We start from the raw sequence: 20,504 nt of genomic DNA, 5'->3' as shown, positions 1-20,504 counted from the left end.
TCAGCAGAAAGGCTTCCTGGATATAACAAGTAAGAATCTGACCTTGTGATTTAAGTTAAATTTTGAGGTGATCATAAGAGAAATAAAAGCTGTGCCATTTTCTGGGAGATACCAGATATTAACAACCTGCTCTAAAGTAAACAATTACCATGGCAGAAAAAAGCACACGAATAAAGCAAAGCTAGAATTTCACCAAATGAAAACACGATGACGCTGCAACACTACCTTCCTTCAGCAAGCTCACCCCGTCTGACACGCAAATAAACCAGGCAGGGGTGTGCTGGAGAAGGATTAGTTCACTGAAGGCGTCTGACCCCAGGTCAGTGACTAAACGCTAAAGCGCGTGGCTCCAGGCGCTCGCCTCGGCACTGAGCAGCAACCCGCGTGGATATGCCCTGCTGAAATGCATCCAGATGATCTGGTTCCTCAGGTCAGAACAATCCCGGCTTCCCACCTTACCCTGCGTCCCACCTGGCTCCTTTGTGAGCGAGGCTCACTGCTCCTCCGGGCTCCTCGTGGCACGGGCTCCAGGCGAGCTGGAGGAGGGCTGCTGGCTGGCCCCACGCTCCGCTTCGCACGAAGCCGCAAAGTAAACACAAACTTGACATTTTCAGAAAATCTGCTCTCTTCAGTCAACATGAAAATCCCTGCTGACGTCAGCAGACGCAGGATGAGGTCTTTTCCGACTCGTTCGCCTGCCCTTGCAGGTGACGGAGCAGGACAGCCAGGCCCGCACGCGCCCGTCAGGCGCTGACGCCGGTGTGAAGGCAGCAGCCCAGAGATCTGTGTCGGGCCCGCGTCCCTGTAGCAGGTCTCGGCTGATCTCCAAAACAAGCATAAAACTGAGGAACAAAACTTGGTACAGCCTGGCCACATTGCCTCTGATGGAAGAGGACTCCTCCTGGGAGACTCCTGGGGGAAAGAACACCTCAGGAGAAGTTCAGAACCTGACCACTTCAAAAAATAAGGTGAAGATTCATCTGTCTTCATATCAGGGAAGTCCTCCATTCTTACGAATAATTGAAAGTGGAACATCTTCCTGAGTAGCATGCCCTTACATTTTCTCTGCAGCAGGCCAGTCTACCTCCTTTAAATGAAGATATTGAGAGGATCGTTGGATCCAACAGTCAGTTTCCATGTGTTTTCTCACAGTGCACAGATAAAAAGCCAAATATTATCTCTTCACTAGAGCTACCACAGGCTGTTCAGGATGGAAATAGTTGTTGGGATAAAGACATACTCCAGCTTCACCCAGTATTCATCTTGGAGCAGGCCAAGCTCTCCTGTCCTTCCTCCTTTCATCTTTCTCATTCCCTGGAGAAGCCTCTCTAGCTGCCTCCTCTGGTCCCCCACCTGACCCTCATCCTCACCCTTCACCCTTGATATCATGCCAGATCCCACACCTGGTACAAATGTCCTCCCTGCCCCCTATCCAATGGTAGGGGAGGAGTTTTGGTCTAGCTGCAGATATCCCAGGCTGTAAGTTTCTCTGCAAAGCAAGCTTATCTTGAGCTGAATGCTATTGCAATAGCTTCTGTGAAATCTGGTCTTCACATGCAATGGTCCAATGTGGTCACCTCTGTAAAGATAGCCCCCATGTTTCTGAGAAATGCCTGCCCAGGTGTTTGTGCAAAGAAGAACTGGCTACTCTTACCCACACTGAGATATGGCTCAGGGAGACAACTGTGGTGGATCCTCCAAAACAGTTTTCTTATGCAGGTTCAGATTGTGACCAGCTATGAAACCAGGTCCTGAGAGGAGCACTTAATGGGGGAAACTCATACACTCGAGGGTTTCAGGCTTCACACAGACAATAGCAGTCACATAAGTTACTGGCATAGATTAACCCTGTTGATAGTCCCTGGAAATGCCTACATATCTAGCTTGTCAGCAGAAAATACTCAAAGCAATTTCACCTGAAAAGAGCAAAACTGTGGGCAGTGAGGAGGTGTATTAGTGAATGGATGGGATAGAAGGAAGTTAGCATAGTTGTATGACAGTGCAATGTGAGAAGGCATCCTTTTACACAACATCACAAAGAAATTTCAACACGCTTTCTGACCCGTGCCAGCCAGCATCACCCCAGAAGCTGTCATTGCAGCAGCTGGTACTGGCTGCCTGGCAAAGACTGCTGTGAGACATTCAGTTTCTCTGATAATTAAGAGCTTGCTCTTGCCAGCTGCTGAGCATTCCCATCTTCTGTCCCTTTCAGCTGAAGACAAGGAAAGTCATATCTACATGACAAGAAGCTTTGGCAGGATGAGAAGCTTTGAAGGCCAAAATGTTACTCATAGATCATGCCAAACAATTACATGTTCAAAAAAAAAAAAATCCAGAACTAAAAGACTTTGAAAAATCAACAGCTCTGTCTACCAATATATAAATCTCCTAATCTTTTTGCCTCTCTCCTGATACGGGTTTTAAAAACATACTGGATTGTAGAAAGCCATTCCAGCACTGCATAATGAAAATGTAGTCTGTGGAGCGGATGAATCTTGGCTAAGCTGCTAAATACAGGACATCCACCCCCTACTGCTGTCATGAATTAACTTCTTGGCATAAACTGGCCAAAATAAAAAATGCTGCCCACAAGTAGAAGGAAGTATCCTGATTAAAAGCCTGAAGGAAAAAGCTTATTCCTATATCATGCATGTTCTTCCAGATTTTTTTTTCTGCTGCAATTCAGAAAGTAGCTTTTCACGGTTAGTCAAAGCAGAGACTACTGTGAGATAAGCAGGTTTTTGAACACTCTTGCTGCTTCTTCCAATTATTGACTGAGGAACACCACTGACAGGCATATAGTGAACATCAGTCAAAATCCTGGAAGACCTAGATTACACTGATGATATCTGAGTTGTTGACCAGACCTGATGGCGTGTGACTGCAAAGACTGACAACAAGAGGAAACTGAAACAAACAAACTTACAAAGCAGGAAGCTGATGAAGGCAGTGGAGATAAAAAGGATACTGAATAATGCAGCAAAACACATATGCTGCAAAAGTAGAGCTATTTAGGCTGGAAACTTTGTGAGCTGGTGGTCCTATGGCATGAAAGGAGATAATAGTTCTGGGACTGTAGGAGAACTGGTAGCTTTTATTGTGTCAAAGTGGTGTGGAAATTAAGATTAATGGAGAAATAAACATCACTTCTGAACACAAATATAAAGGGAATTTTACTGAGTAGGTTAGAGATAATGGGGATCACAAAGGAGCTGAGGAGAATACTTTTAAACCTTGTTATCCCTCCACATTTTAGACATTAATGGATGGTTGGATGGATAACAGATGAGAGCACGGTATAGTACAAGAGAGATGCATCAAAGCTACTGTTAAAGAAAGTGGAAATGGATGAGCCACTGTCTGAGGAAATGAGGTATGAGAGTTAGCAGGCAAGCCCTCAAGTGGAGTCTACGGGGAACAGAGAAAAAATGAAGACTGTAAAAGTTTGTGCTAAAGATGATGCATTTGGCTTGAAAATGCATGAAACAGCATTGTAAGACAAAGATGAATTGAGGATCACCTCAGATCCATATTCTTATCACCTAGATAACTAATATCAGCAGGAGACTTGCTCCAGTATGTCTTTATGTAGATAAATGTCTGTGAATTACACAGGAGAGTCGAGCTCTGTTAAAGAGAAGGTTCACATGCTACCAGCTTCCCCCACTGCCTTCACATAATTTTTATTGTGACAAAGAAGCAGGAACCACAAGGCTGACTTGAAGTTATAAGGAGGAGAGGAACAGACCCAAGAGGGGACCAGAGAAAAAGAGCTGTATCTCCACACATGCTCTATGAAAAGGATGTGGAAAATAGAAGTCACTGTCCTCTGTGGAGAGAGCAAGCTTCCCTCCTAGCAACCTACAGCAGAAAGTGCTCTCAGAGGAGAAACAAGAGAAATATTTTGTATTCCCTATGAGCAGAGATAGCTAGTCATTTTGGGGTGAGCTAAGCAAACCATCAAAAGAAACTATATAGAGCACACACATGGCTTTCATGTAAAGAACCTTGCAGAGTGACTGCATCATGCCTAATGCTTATCAATCCAGAAATAAATGATCCATCTAAACAAAACACAATCTTCTATTATGTAGGCTATTGGACCTAGAGAGATTTGGAATTACTGAAATTTAGAAACTTATTTTCAGAGACAGGCATCACCCAACAAACGGGGAATACATAATCCAAACAGACAATTGTAATGTATGAAATAAATAATGCACACACCAAATTGCTAATTAATTGATGGTGTCATAAACAAACTTTTACTGCCTAACCTTTCAAAGAGTGTAAACTCATCTAAGTAGAAGTAACACTCAACTCAAGCTAAACTGAAATAAAAATTATTCTGGATATTGAAAACAGAGAAGTAGAAAATCTTAAAGGACATTTTTGATAAACATCCCATCTCTGGATTCACACGAGACTGGAGCTACCAAAACACCAACACAAAATATGGTATTTTCAGAGTGATGATCCATTAATATACTTCACAAAGTTCTGGATAACAACACAAATTCCTCAGTGTTGTCTCCACATACAGCTCCTAGTTGTCCTAATATTCAATCATCTTTAATTGTTAGTGACTTCACTCGTGACTTTTTGGCAGTTCCTGCCTCAAGAAGCTTTGCCAGTAAATTAGTTGGAGTGGAGTAGCAGTGATACAAATATTTGTTCATTAAAACTTTTCTGCCTTTAAAGACACAATCATTAAAGCATTTCCATAAGATGTAGGGTTATCTTACCTCAGAGCTGCATACAGATAGCTAGGCTGTCTATCTCCTCCTGGTTTAAGATCAAGGTCTCAGTGATTCCCAACCCAATCTCAGAGTGAAATGTCCTTCAGCTGAATTTCTGGAATCACAGGTTTTGGCTGGAAATGCTTCAGAAAATTCCCTCTCTATTATAAACTCACACAGTAAGGCAGGCATATCATTAAAAGCCCTGAGGTGAAGTAAACCCAACCATTCCTTGACCCCACTAAAAGTAAGCTTGACACATGAAGACTCGGCTGTTCTCCTAGTTTTCTTGGCTGCTTCCTAACATATTTTCTGAGGAATAGCGTCTGGTAGAAAATAGTTTTCTCATCCCACAAAACTACAAAATTTCAAAGAAGTCTTTCCTATCCTCAGTTGGAAGGAGCCCAAGACCTTTTGAAGGACTTTGCAAAAACCAAATGATGTGCCACCAGCCAAGAGCCTGGTCTGAAGCATTCAGCACTGATTGCCTTTCTCCTTGGGCTAGCAAGCCAGCCATTTGTTCCACCTGCAACAAGGTGAGGGGAACCATTAATAAAAAAAGAAACTATCATTTCTGTAAGATGAACAATTTTCTATAACAAGCATAGGAGCTGTCAGAGAAACCACTGACAAACGCATTCCTTATCACTCCCCAACAGAGAAAACACTTGAGAGTGAAAACAGTGAGTGTTGTTCTTCTGGCCTGGAGCTGGCAGGGGCTGTATCCAGACTTGAGCTCTTTCCTCATCCCAGAGGAGGGCTCTAATCACCCCACTACTGGCTGCTTGTGGGAAACGGACTAATGAGATATTATGACCAAACAACCAGTTTTGTCCTTACAAGTACTCCTATTTCTCTCTCTCACTTAAAAAAAAAAAAAAAAGAAGGGAAAAGAAAGGTAAAAAAGGAAGGGGAAAATATTTGTTCAGTGTGTACACAACCTAGTGAAAAATTTGTGAATTTCACAGCAGGCAATATCTGGTGAAAAGCCTTTGATTGCAAAATTCATCTTTCATCATTTAACTCTAATTAAAAACTGCTATTTGGAGGTAGCCCTAGCCACCAGAGCTCTCACTGGGCTATGCTTGTTTACTTTTCCATATCCCCTGGTAAATTTGCACAAGGGTTCAAGGTCTTCTGCTGCTGCGCGTGTGTCCTTTGCCAGCCCCGTTCCTATGACATATTCAGGAAGCCACATGGTGGTGACCTCTACAGCGGGATGGCAGTACCTGCCACGGCCCAGGCCGGGCCACGGCCTCCCGCCCCTCAGAAGCCGCCCCTCTCCCCACTGACCCTCGCCCCCGCGGCGGGACAGGACAGGGGGTTCGCCGCAGTTGTGTTGCCTAGTGGCTGCCTATCTCGTGAAGCAATGCAGAGCTGCCGGGTCTGCCTGACCCCCCGGGACAATTTCTGAGGCTTGGCCCACGGCGCACAGCTCTGGGGCGGATGTGATTTCTTGGCTTTGCCCCCAGCACACCCTTCCTGCCAATTTTTCCGCATTTGCATTCTGCCGGTGCTCCCAATAGGAAAGGCGCTGCTCCCATAAACACCAGCCACGCCTGCTGCTGGGTCACAGCACCTCCAGTCACAGCACAAACCTCCCGAAACTTCAGCCTGCCCTACTGCACCTTCGACAGATAGTTTTGGGTGTCTTGCATGGTGCTTTCTCCCAGGAGGATAAGATAAGAATTGAACCTTTTCTGTTTCAGCCGCCTGTTCCCTTCCCCCCTCTCCCTGTGGCACCTCGGACAAGCCAGCATTTCTAGAAAAAAACCCCACACAACAAAAACCTCTGGGTTAGTAATCTTGAAGGCTGTGTTGGCCACTGCTCTAAATGTAAAGGGGACACCAGAGGAAAAATAAAAGACATTCTACTTCAACTGCAGATTCTCAATAACAAAAAATTCTGTACAGTCTACAAGCAACAGAGAAAGATCATCAGCAAAAAAAGATTTATCTAGATGAACAGGAAGCTCTGCAGAGGATAAAGAAAAAAAAGAGATAAAATTAGAGTGCAGTGAAATCAGACAACTGGACTGAGGTGAAATCCACAGTGGGATTAGGTGTTTGGCAATGACTAGATTAAGAAAACAGTACATAAAACACAAGAAAACATAGTAAAGAAACACAATATTTTTGGCTTAATTTTCATGAGTAGGTTGAAACAAGTATACATGGAAAGTAATCCAGACTGACTGCTCACCAGCTGCTCTGACAGCAGCTTAGGCACTGGTATCAGTTGTACACAGCCCTAAGACATGGTCTATTCACAAGCCACTTCTGGTTGCACTCTTACACATGCCAGAGACAATGCAAGTGCACGTGCTCTTCCTTTTCTTTCTCTCGTTTTTGTTTTTCTGTTTTTTCATTCTTTTATTTAACTTCTCAGTCTGTAACTTAAAAAAAGGATTGACATCACTTACTACAATGTAATTAGGCTAAAAGAAGGAAATTAAATTTACTAGGAGGAAATCCTGCTTTTGCTTTAATGCTTCCTGCCTGTGCTGGATATTGGGTTCAAAAAGATCAGAGAGAGAGAGTACCTGTTCCATCATCAATGTACTTTTCCCTAAAATCTCTGGACATCAACTTTACACACTTATTTAGCTAATCAGCATTGGAATTTACTCATAGCCTTGCTGACTGGTATCTGACAACATCAAACATCAAAAGTCAACTTGCAGCCCACCACATACATTGTTTAGCCACTTCCAGATCTTCTGCAGGAGGTTGGCCCAAACCACCTACACCACTTTCAGTAGTGCTGTCCTGCTGCATTAGCCCACCTTTTACCTATACAAGCTTTCTCCCCTCAGCCCTGCTCACATTTCACAGCACACAGATGCTGATGAAGTATTCAGCTCATCTTCGTCTCTTTTACCTACTACATAGGTTTTTCCTGCTGAAGAGGCTCAAATCAGGTGAAGCAAGGATGGGGATGGGAACTGTGGGAGCAGTTCTTCAGTACCTTTTGTAGAAAAGGGCTGCACTGTGGTGCAGTTTGCAGCTAGCCAGCTGTGCTGCTCCAGTGACCTGTGGAGGCTTGGGATGGATGGATGAATGGATAGAGAGACAGATAGATAGATCCATCCATCCATCCATCCATCCATCCATGGTGGTGGACTCATCATCCCTGGAGGTGTTAAAAAAACTAGTAGATGTAGCACTTGAGGCGATGGTCTAGTGGTTAGAGAGATGTTGGGCTGAAGTTTGGACTTGATGATGCTAAAGGTCCTTTCCAACCATAGTGATTCTATGATTCTATGAATTTGTGTCATCCTCTCCCTGGACTCTGCATGGTCCCTTGTAGAGACGCAGCACAGGATCTTGCCACACTTCTTTTCAGTAGAACAAGCTCAGCTCTAGGGGTTTGCATTTTCCAGAAGTGTTTCTACCCCATCAGACACTTTGCTCTAAGAAAGGTACGGACAGGGCGAATCCTGTCACCCATTCAGGCTGTGCATGCTCTGCCCCAAGGTGGTGTCTCTCCAGAGGAGAGACAGAGGAGAATAACCTGGGCCATGGGGCTGTTTAACTGCTGTAAGTCACACCTCGGTGGCGCACAGCATCTCTGGCGTGTTGGAGCTGCTCCAGGGCCCCCCTCTGCCATTCACAGCCTTCCCCTGCTCCGGGTCTGCCGCCCTTGCTCGCACCAAAGCTGATGCTGGAGAATTTTGCCAGGCACTGCTCGGTGAAGCTGGGCTCCAGCTGCCCCTTGCCCTGGCCCTGACCTTCTCACACCTCCCTGGCAGGGTGCAGAGGCCCCTGCACCAGGCGAAGGGTGTCTGCTGCCCACGGGTGCCCTGCCCCACCTCTCTCCACTGGCTGGTGCTGTGTGTATTCCTCTTGTTGCATGGGAAAAAGCGATAGCCTCAGGTGCCTCGGCTTGGTGTTTTTTTGGTAGAAAGACATTAATTTGGACGAAGGAAGTTAATCTCCTTTTGCTAAAAATAAGCGACAACTGCAGTGTAGATCTAGCAGCAGTATAGATCTGTGGTATTTAAATTTAGGGTTCACTCTTGAAAGAACAGCTAAATATTCTAGCCTTCTAAAGGTTAAGATTGGTGTTTAATTGTGCTCCATTTAAAGCATATACTTTAGACATCTAATATACAGCCAAAGGTGAAAAGCACTTTGAAAAGACTTTGGCTGCATGCAGATTGCTGCTTATTCATATGTCCTAGGACCACCCCCAACCCCCAGCCCTGTCCTAACTTCCAGTGCTTTCTACTACTACAGCTCAGCGTCTCTCTCTTGGCTCAGTGCCCCTTGTGCTCTGCACTCTGACTGGGAGATTATACCCAGGAAAGGCAGGGCTATTTAGGGCTTAGAGTGGCTGAGCAGGGCTAAGGGCTCTCCAGCACTCCTCTCCCCTGTGCCTCTGCTTTTGCAGGGCAGGATGAGACCAGATAGGAACATTTAAACTTGTGTTTCCACTATAGTGCTTCTAAAGAGAGAGAAAATGGGATGTTCTCTCTAAAGCACTTGAAGATCTGCAGATGAAAAGCTCTGCAGAAGAGCTGAGAAATGGCGTGACGCTTTCTAACTAGCTCTTTTCTAAGAGAGAGCTGTAAAATTACTGGGATTTTAATTTAGGATGATAAGTGGAAATTGTGATTTTTTTTTCTATATAAGATTTTTTTTAGATTGCCAAATTACAACACTTAGTATTAAATTAGATTTCATAATATTGAAAGATTATGAGAATGAGCGCAACATGACACAAACATCTGGTACATTTCAACTTAAACAAAACCATCTGCACTTTCAGATCTCTTTCTCTGTTTATATCTGTGAACTCACTGGTGACCCAGCAGCAATGCCATGCCTCAGTGATGTGAAAGAGGTTCTGCCTCTCAGACCTGGCTCAGAAGAAAATTGTGGGGTCTGCTATTGTCCTCACTTCTGGGAGTCTGACATCCAGCATGTTCTGACAGCTCAGAACAAGGTACAGGAGCAGATGTAAATTAGGAAAAATTAAGAAAAAAAGATGTCTTCCAGGTCTTTTGCATGCTTTCTCTGGGAAAATCACATTTAGGTTGCTCTGCCAACAGCCAGGCCAGCAGCTGCTTGCACTGTGTAATGCTGAGTGGGCCTTGCAGGTTACAGGGCTGTCACTGAGTATGGACAGAAACTCATTTTGTGTGTAGAAGATGGGTTACTCAGAGATTTTCCTAGTTTGTTCTGCAAACTATGTCAAAAAAGCTGTTCTCTTCCTGTGTTCAGACAATCTGCCACATGAAGAGACAACTTCTCCACATAGCTAGAGGCTCACGATGGTCATAAAGGTCATAATAATATAATGTGCATCTTAAATTATCTGAAGTATCAGAGTAGCTGTTTATGACAGAAGACTGTGCTAAAATCAAAATATATGCTGCAGTCTCCAAGTCTTAGTGTGGCAATGGAAGACTGGATAACCATGATGAACTCATCCTTCTTCTCAGGCAAAGCTGGTCTTTAAGCTTTAGTCCTGTGCTTTCTCCTTTCTGAAACCACACTCCAGTGGAAACCAGTGGCCATTTGGGCTGGGACAGCACCATTTAGCATCTTTAGAATGAACATCACCTTTGTCTGTCTTAACGAAGGTCCTTCCGGCTGGTGTGCTTGCTAGTCAGCTGGGGACTAAAGCAGACACAGCCACAAGAAGGTGGGTAGGTCAGCAAAAGCATTCAGGGTAGCCAGTGTTGTGTGCATGGGCTCAGACCAAGTGTGACGTGTAACATCGGGTGTGTGAGCTCTGGTTGAAGCGTACCCATCATGGTTCATTTTGCCTCTCTGGGTAAGGCAGGGTTGCAGCAATTGGCAACAGCAAGTGCCCTTAGAAGGGCCTGCAAAGAATTCCTTGAATGCAAGATTCATCTCCTGTCCCTTAAGAGTGGGATAAACCTCTGTTTCTCTGATTTAAACCAAAAATGACAGTCATCCCTGTTTCCATCAGGCTGAAGTGTGCAAGGATTACAGTATAGGGAATACTAACCCAAACTCAAAGCAGAAGTGTAAATTTTCCTCTCTTGATCCAAATTGTGCCTTTCCATAAGTCTCTACAGCCACAACCACCTCTGTAGCCAAGGCCTGAATAGTCCTTTAACAACAATTGATGGAGTCGCACTGCAGAACTACCAAAATCAGGAATTGCTACTTTAAATCAAACCTCTATCAAATTCTTCCTAGCGGTATCTTTCTTATTCTCTTGTTGCACGCGAAAGGTGAAAAGGCTTTTTTTAAACTTTGCTTTATTACTAAAAATAAAACTAGCACAGATGAACTTTAAAGTACATGTAATAGAGTCTCATGTGATCAGAGGATCCAATGTTGACAGGGACTCTCTTAGTTGGTGCAAGCTACGTGATTCTCGGCCAGTGTTAGTGGAGAGAGTGTTATGGCTTGCAAATAGCACAATTCTGCTTTTAATTTTCGACATTGTTTTAAGAAACAAACTGAGCTTATTTTAGGTTAGTATTTGTAATAATGCAGTTTAAATCTGTCAGCACACTAAGGTAAAAATTAGTGTAAAATAGTTCACTGAATTTCATGATAAATCCTAGTACAGAAGCTGAAAACCTTAGGTCAAGATCTAAGGTGGAAACCATATTTAGCTTTAATGCTACATGCTATTTAAAGACTCCTTAAAACATTTTCCAGAGCTGCTCTGGCTTGAGATAGTGCCTAGGAGCAAGCCTGCAGCTGTTTGCTTGCAGCACATACAGGAACTGTATTTCTGCTTGTGGGGCATGTTGGTGTTTTTTCACTTCACAGTGGTGCTGTTTTGCTGAATGCAAATAAAGTAAATCATGTTTCTGTGATAAAGGCCACCCCTCAGTCCAACTGCAGCCCACGTTCCCTGCGAATAGCAAGGTACTTGTTCCCTGAACCGATTTTGACTGCAGTGGACTAACTTTACTGGAAGCTATATGGCAGTGCCACAAGACATGTGCTCCTGTATCATTGCCCAGCACCACCAGCACTGCACGGAGCTGGCAGAGATCTGTAAGCGAGGGTGTGACTGGCTTCAGGGCCTGCACAGAGCCTCCATTGCATAAACATCATGGTTCATACCAGGGATAGAAACAACTGAAAGGTTTTGAGTCACTCAGCAACAACAATGGGTATCTGATAAGAGCATAAGGCAGAGATTGCTCTGCTTGTCTTCTGCATTCTCTGTCAATTAATTCATTGTTTTGAGACATTTTCAAAGTTGTTTCATGAACTAAGACTTGCATGCTTCTGATAACTACAATACATACAAGGTTTTCATCAAAACCTTTACAAACCGAATTTTCTAATAAATGGAAAAGTTTTTTCTTCCTCAATTCATCCAAAGATCATTTCTTGGACAAATCTCATGGCTTCCACTTTTGTTGGCAGAGCACCTTTCAACACAAATAATCTGAAACAACATTACCATCTAGTGGAGAAGTTGATTTATCACTGAGGTGAATTCCTCAATATAGAAATACACACTTTGTGACTCTGTTGCACAAATAAAGAATTAGGAAGCCAAATAAATATTAATTTTTGAAAATCTATGCCTGAAGTTAGCTGATGGCTTTAACTGAAGAGTGAAAGATGTTTTGAGTCATACTGCAGAACAGTAATATTAAAACTGCACTAAACGCAGGAAATCAATACAAGAATCTCTAGACAAAGTTTAATTCTCTAAGATGTTCAGAAGGAAACATTGCTTGATATCCACTCTGGTAAACTGGCTAAACCTATATCTGGAAAAGAGCTAACAAAATGCAGTCATTGTCTATATACAAATTATGTACAGATTAGAGCCTGAATTTAGTTGATACAAACCAAACCCAAACTGTCATCTTTCAGGTTGGTGTAAATGGAAATCTTGAGATTTCATTTACAGACTCATCCATTTTGCTTCTTCTGGAAACTTCACTAGGCTCCACCAGCCATATTTTACATGGTGCAGGTTTGATGTCTCAGGCACTGAATAATGTGCAAAACAGATGCTTGACAGATGTTGGCTAGTGGTGGCTGGACAGGACTGCTGGTCATAGGGCTTTTTCTTCCTGCACCTCCACCCTGCCCTTTCTATGGCTTCTCTGTGATGCTCAGTTTGTTTACTGGGTTTCTCTAACACTTCTCACCAGTTGCTCCCCCTGCACAGCCTTTGGCCCAGCAGCCAGCACGTCAGCAGGGCCTCTGCAGTGAAGCACAGTGCTAAGAGCATGCAGGATGTTAGCAGCCCTCTTAAAGCTCTCTGGTCTCATCTATGTTGTCCATGTCCTTCCAGACTTCTTCTCCTGATTGCCAATACTACTGCATTTGTAGCTGAAACCAGTTTGCCGTTCTGTATCTGGCTAGCTCATCAAGCTCCCGTGGCCTAAACTCCTCTGATTAGGCAAAAAGAAAACACAACATCCTCTGGGAACACTGAAATGACAAAGTAGAAAGTTTGATAGAAAAATCAAAGTCAGCTAATGCTTCTAAATCCACCCACATTCAGGGCCAGCTTTTCACCTCTAGAAGGTGTTTGTCTAGAGCAACGTGCACACATATGAAAAGCTATATCAAGAACTCAGTTCAGCTCCTCTGCTCTCCTGCATTTTTTTGTGCAACACCTGGTATCATTTTAAAAACCCCTACATTTCCTGGAAGGTGATGTCTAGAGGAGACAGAAGCTTTCTGCACAGCACAGCACTCAGCAGCTTGCAGAATAGTGAACAGCAGCACTACAGCACCTCCTTTGCTCAGGGTCACAATCACTGCTTTGCTTTGGAGATTATAGGCTTAGGTCTTAAACTCCAAAGGTAATAAACACATTTTACAAAGAATCCAGCAACAACAAAGGGACCCCTCTCCCACAGGCAGTTTGTTATCTGGGGTAGGAATAATAGTGGTCTCATCCTGTTCCTGTTGGAATTGATGATTATATTCCCCCCTGGGGATAAATAGGATAAATATGGGTCCTTTGATATCAGGCACTAACAGAAAAATAAAATCAAACAACAACAACAAGTAGTTTAAATCTCTGCCAAAAGTTCTGTGGGTTTTCTTTTTAAAATCAAATTTCTTCTGTTCCCGATAAGATGCAGCAGGGTAATGCTTTTTGTTCATGTTTCCTCCCTTACATAGACAGAACATGCTAGATCTGGGAGACAGAAAGTCCTTAAAACTTGTAATTAAGATAGCAACCATCTGCCCAGTATGTGACAAAATCAGCCTGATTTTTGTGATGGGTCTGGGTATGACAGCTGTTTGATTTTTAAACCTCCTCCAGTAACAGCAATGGCTACATAGCCAGGCTAATTGCCTGAAGCTTTACAATCCTTTAGCAAAAAGCAGCTGGAGAGAGCATGAAGAATCTCTCTCATTACAGTCAGAAAACAGGAAAAATGGTCAAATGAATTAAGACACGGGAATAAGCTTGGCATTTTTTTTTTTTGTGAAATATGCAGCACATCTTTACACAATTCCTTCTGACCTCCAGTGTGACTCCTAACTGCTCTTTTTTTGCCTTCAAATTAGGCCAGTTTGGCAGCCAGTGAGAACCTGAGCACACGCTGAATGTCCAGGGGCTTGGTAAATTAACACAGTTGGCAGCTCTTGAGCTGCTTACCTTTAAATGTTGCTTCTGCCTTTAAAAGGTTCAATTAACAACCTGGTCTCAGCCCACTGCCTCGCCTACCCAGGTAGCAGTGGGGGCTGGAAACAGGGGGTGCTGCGTGGACACAATGTGCATACTTCTAGACTGGAAATTTCAGTGAACCAGTAAAACTTCAGTAAACAATCACAGGGGAATGACAAATGCAAATTTAGACGTTTTTCCCCACAGGTGATCTTTTGGAAGCTACAAGCTAAGGAATACTTCTAAGTGATCTTGATTGTTATCATGGTAGACAGTCCTAAGGAAATCCAATGTTTTCATGCAGTGAAAAGTTTCACAATTGGGAGCAAATAACTTGTGCCATAGCTACAGAACAAACATCTGGATGATCAAAAATGGCCATGACTGAAAAGCCCTTAGAAGACACGATTCACTGCTAGCAGATCTAACATGAGTTCCCAGGGTGTGCTGGGACAAGATGATCTAATGTCGTCTACAAAATGGAAACAAAAGACTAACCAGGAGTATGTAGGAGACCACTAGTGAAGCATCCTAGAGTTTCTGTGCCTGTCCAACAATTATGAAAAATGGAAGGTAGTACAGGAGGCCACAACATAAATGGTCTAGGTTTGGAAAAAGTGCTTCACAGTGCTTGCATATTCATTGTACCTTGGTCAAAAGGAAGCCTTGAAGTTGACCTGTTCACACCCAAAGCACATGCCATGGAATCATGTAGGCTAACGTGAGTGAGGCCCTTCTGTGTTCCAGATGTGCTGGGCAGAGGCTAACTCCAAACTAGGAGTCACATAACTGCCATCAGGACTGCACCGAGCCCAAACTCATAAACTTGGCTAGGAAGCAGAGCAATAAGGTGTGATGTTCTGGGTGAAATGTTACATGCACATCCCATCTTTATGTTGCAAGACAGAGTAGCTGGTGGGAAGGGAGTACAGAAGGGGCTTTCAAGGGAAAGTATACTATAACCTTTTCACAAAGACTACACTGCAGTGACTGAAAACTCCTGAAATTTGCAGGCCACAGCAGTGAGACGTTGCATGTTGTCTGCTGGGATCTCTCCCGAGGTCATACAAAGGGTTTAGGTAAATCCCTGCTGTCAGCTCTTTGCTTCTGAAATTCTCATTTCCTCCTTCTCTCACATACACTCATGTTCCTTTAATCATGGAACTTCCTACTTCTTTTTTAAAAAAAAGCTGACAATGGAAGTTTTTATACTTTATTGAGGCATGAAGTTTTAAAAAAGAGGAAACAAAAATTCACTGGTTTTGGGACACACGCTGCACAAAGAATAAGCACAGATCTACTCAGATGTCCAAATACGTATTCCTGTTAATAATTTGTCCACAATTTTAAGCAACAGTTGCCTTAATCTAAACCTACTCAGAAATATCTTGTAAACATCTGCCCTAGTTAAAATAGTACCCCTTTCTGGAACTGAGATGCTTGCAACAAATTTTGGATGCCTAAAGGTGTCCTGAGGATAGAACATGCTGTTTATGCATGCTCGATTCAGGCTAACACACTTATTTTTCCTACCCCACACAGAGTTTGGATGCCAGCGGAGTATGGACAGTGGCTTGCTATGGCACCTTTCACAGCAGCTAGCATATTTAAACTAGCACACAGTAACATTAAAGTCAGCAGTTTACATACGACTCCATCTCAAAAATTCCATTAAATCCTACAGGGGCCAAGTGAGCCACCTTCAGTTTCTACGGATATAATTTTTGTACAGGTTGGGTAAAACACCTACAGATGTTCTGTCTCACCATCCTTTTTATTGTCTTCCTCCACGGTCAGTGCATGAAAGCAATCTTTCTACACCACTGATGTCATTTAGCAGCTGAATGCCAAACAATGAAGTTGAAGTCACAAATCTGACAGTCAAACAATAAAATCCAAACTTTGTGAATAAATACCTTTTTCTTGTTGTTGAAGGTAAGGCAGGTAGCAGGTGTCACCAAGATGGTAACACACCAGCATCAAGTACCATCTTCTTTTCTGCTCCAACAAGGTTACATACTGTAAAAGAGTCCATGACGGATGTTGTTACTTAAATTATTTGATTGTTGTTTCTAGGCACTAAACGGAAGCTTGTCCTCAGTATCATGAAGACTTCAGTGTATCCTGGAGATGTGCCAGAGGCCTATAGAGGATATATTTGTATTAAAAAGTCTTCCTTCATTTTCCATTCTAGCAGGAAGCAACCTTTCCTGACCAGATGACCAGGTTATATGATGAGGCCTTTACTTGATTGTCTCTGCTATATATTTGAGAAGAACAGCACATTTTCTTCACTAGAGAAGCCTTGTTTGCATGGAGGCCTCCCTCCATGAACTCCATTAGGAACTGCAAAAAATCTTGAAGGTTTTCTGAGGCTTATCCAGGTTATTCCACTATGCTCAGATTTGTACTGCCTCTCAGTTCAATGGGTATTTACACTTGCCTAACATACCATAGAGAGGTACATCTTATTTCAGGTCTTGAAAATGTCATGGCTCTATCACGGCTGGACATATGTATTCTCTTTTTGATAGTCCATCTCTTTTCATTTTTAATAAATATTTTAGCTTTCCCTTCTCTCAAAATGAGCAAAATGTTTATTAACAATATTCTTGACAATTTTAATATCTAGAATGCACTCCAAAGGCTCTATAATTATTCCTTTCTTACATACTGTTAATTATACTGCTACTTTGCCAAGTGCAAGGTGCACTGCTCCTCTCTGTTATCTCAGTCTCTAGTCACTAAAACCACCATTTGAGATTCCTTACCAACACACACTAGACATGATTGGTGAAGCAATAATGTATTAGAATTATATAATAGAATAACAGAAATAAATATTAGAATAAACAATAGAATAATGAGCTGGGGAGACAAACATGTACCATTATCCCATCAAAAATCTATGGCTTCATGAGATCAAAGTCCCAATCAGTGGCTGTCTCTTCAAGCTACTCAGCTCATCTTCACTAATACATAGAAGAAAATGCTCTTTGAGTCACCTGTCTCCGTGGCAACTCCAAATCTTTGACACTGCAAGACATTTCACTATCCACAGAGCCAACAACATCCTAAGTATCAGATGCTGGAAACACAGAAGAAAGACTTTATATAGGAGTGTTGTAAGTATTTGTTCATTCTATAACAGCTTATGAAAAATAAGCTGAGAAAACAGAACTTGGAAACTTCTTATATGCTAGTATACACAGTCAAAAGAAAACTTTCAAAGAGAAGTAGGGAGAATCAAGTTGTAGCAAGAAGACTTTTTTCCTCAGGACCATCTTGATTAGACTGTGTTGTGGTTTGAGGCTTGGAATGGGGGCGTGACCTTCCAGCAACTGGGAGGACCCCAGGTGGGGGTGAAACCATTGTATTCCCTCCCCTTCCCACACACATTCTGATAAGAGGCAGGGAGTGGTTTCTAATTTCACTCCTTGTTTGGAGCTCGGAGAGAGAAGTTGTCCTTTCACTCCGTGGGACCCTGGAACCATTTCTGAAGATTTTGTATATTTTATTTTTTGTATTTTTCCTCTAATCTTTGTATATATTATTTTCCTTACCTCCCTTTTTTGTTTTCTGTTCCTTGTTAAACAATATACTTCATTTTTTTATCCAAAGTGTCTCTCTCTCTCTCAGGGGGGGAGAGGCGAGTACATAGTTCTGTTCCGTGTGGGTCCTGCCCTGAACCCCTTTTTACACAGAACCAGGACAGACTGACTTGCAAATAACTACTGAGAAACAGAAATTCTCTGTCTCATTAGTATCAGAATAACAGATACAAAAGGTAATTTCTGCATCCTGCTTTTAGCTGGAAAATGAAAAATGTATTTATAACCCCGTTGTAGGCAAGCAGCCTACTGTGACGTATTAGCAAAAGGAAAGGTATTACAGAAGTGTGCTAGACAGCAACAGAAAGAAGTGGGCATTCTGTTGAGCCTAGGACCTGTATGAACACTGTCAGAACATCTGTGTTGGTCATTTTTGCTCCTAACTAAAAGCAGAATCCTGCTTCCATCTCTTTCTGTAGCAGCATTCTTTTACTTGTGAAATACAACACTTTAGAAATGTGAGGAAAATTTGCTAAAATCTTTTTGGGGTTCCGAAACGTTGTGTGGGAAAAGCTGGGGACGGGGAGCTAGTACAAGCTTCTCCAGAAGCCCCATTTTAAACATCTCTGCTCTCTCTGTAAGAGGAGTTTCATCATCTTTTAGCATCTAGAGCCCTAAAGCTTTTCTAACACCATGGAAATACATGATACAATTAGACAGAAGAGAAAACCCATTTATACAAAGGAGTAAGTAGAAGCTTCCACATAATGAAGTACCTTCTGGTTTGCTTTGGGTTACGCTGAAAAGGCCTCCTGCGAGGCACAGCGTTCTTGCAGCCCCAGGTTTGCTTAGATGAAAGGAACACTTTTTGGCAGCTGCATGAGCAAATGAGTACTCACTGATCCGCCCTAATTGAAGTTATGTAAAACTTAGTGGGTGTAAGCCACACATGTGCCTTCCAAAGGCACTGCCTGGGTTGCACTCCTGACAGTTAGCTTGGCTGCCAGCATTCTTCCTCCTCCCACGTACCTGTTCTAGTAAAGCTCTGTTAAAGAAAAATGACTTCACATCATGGGGTGGGGCACAACACACATACCGTGCAACGACCTAAGGTGCCTCAAGCAATCAAGGCGTCCATCCAGCTGCAGTCAAAACGTGTTCGTTTTGGTGCTTTTTTGGGGTCATCAACATAGTATGCAAACATTGTGCGCTGTCTGAAGTGGAAAAGAATGTGATCACAGCATTTTGAACTAGATGAGAGTCTAGAATTAGGGTCCCTTTCAGACAGTGCGACCATTGTGTCGGTGGTCCATAAGCAAGCCTGAGAACTGGGTTGCTGAATGAAGAGCAGTGGCATGCAGAGGCACAGACAAGCTCTGACCAGCCCAGCACTGGAATCAGAAGCAATGCAGACACGTAACTTGAGCTGTGCTCTGGGGCTGCCTGTTGGGGAGCAGCAAGGGCAAGAGTTGCTCTCAAGGGGAAAGTGAGACAGGGGCTAAGGGTGACAGAAAGGCAAGAAGGTCATCTTACTAACAAAGCGCTGCCCCACAGTGCACAAAAAGGGCAAGCAAGGCAGGGCAACAGTCCAGGTCATCAGACAAGGCTGTGATGATGAGTCAGGTTTAGGGTCAAACCAGGAAGCCAAGTCTAAGTTAGGCTCAACAAGGGTACGTGGCCCAACACAAGTGTGGCTGCAACACAGCTCAGGTAGGGACCAAGAGCAAGAGCCTCAGCTTAAATGAAACTCCGAAGAGATAGTGGCAGGGTGGGAAGCAACTGGCTTCCTCCAGCTTTTGTTGAGCTGCAAGGCCAGCAAACATTGAGGCCACATGCCACTGGAGGCCAGAAGTGCCTCAGGGCTATCATTGTCTATGTTGCATGATCCAATTAAGCAGTCAAACCCCCAGGAAAGAGGAGAATGCACCGAGGGCACTGACACTATGCCAGCTGACTTGGCTAAGAAGTGGTGGTGTACTCTGTCATGTCAAAATACCAGGCTGCTTTGTTATGGTGGAATTGCAGCAACCATTGTAGCAGACATGAAGTCAGATAAAACTGGATTCAACTCCTTGCTCCACTGAATGGTGGAGGAAGATCCCAAAGGAGAAAAAGCACTAGCTATGTTGTCCTCTTTGTTCTGTGTAGATTACTGCCCGTCTTTCAAAGTCCCACCAGCTGCAGCTTCATGACTTTGTCCTAAGTAATGGCAACTCTTACCAGAGATTATTACCTTTGGAAAAACTCCCAAGAATATGGGTTGACTGGTGATGGTATAAAACAATCCTTGCTACTCAGAATTGCTGCCAGTGTACCTACTCCAGCCCATCAAGCAAGAGCTGGAGGGTGCTAGCTACCTGCTGAGGAGGTGCCTGGTAAGGAGACAGTATTTGAGTCTCTATGTTTTAGTAGGACTGACAGAGTTACTGTTGGGAAGGATGGATAGCTGTCAGGAAAGGACAAGGTTCTAGTGACTGTGCTTCCCATTTTACACTGTTTTGGCAGAGCACTGCATGACTACTGAGTATGTTACAAGCCTTCTGGAACCATCTTTCAGACAACCAGCAAGACAGTTTGCCTACAGCTTATAAGATCCAGATTTCAGTGCCAGCAACCAGTGAGAAA

Source organism: Merops nubicus, unplaced genomic scaffold (genome assembly GCF_000691845.1).
Source record: "Merops nubicus isolate BGI_N331 unplaced genomic scaffold, ASM69184v1 scaffold13528, whole genome shotgun sequence".
Classification (NCBI taxonomy): Eukaryota; Metazoa; Chordata; class Aves; order Coraciiformes; family Meropidae; genus Merops; species Merops nubicus.
The sequence above is the reverse complement of the archived record's forward strand: the minus strand, read 5'-3'. Positions refer to the sequence as shown.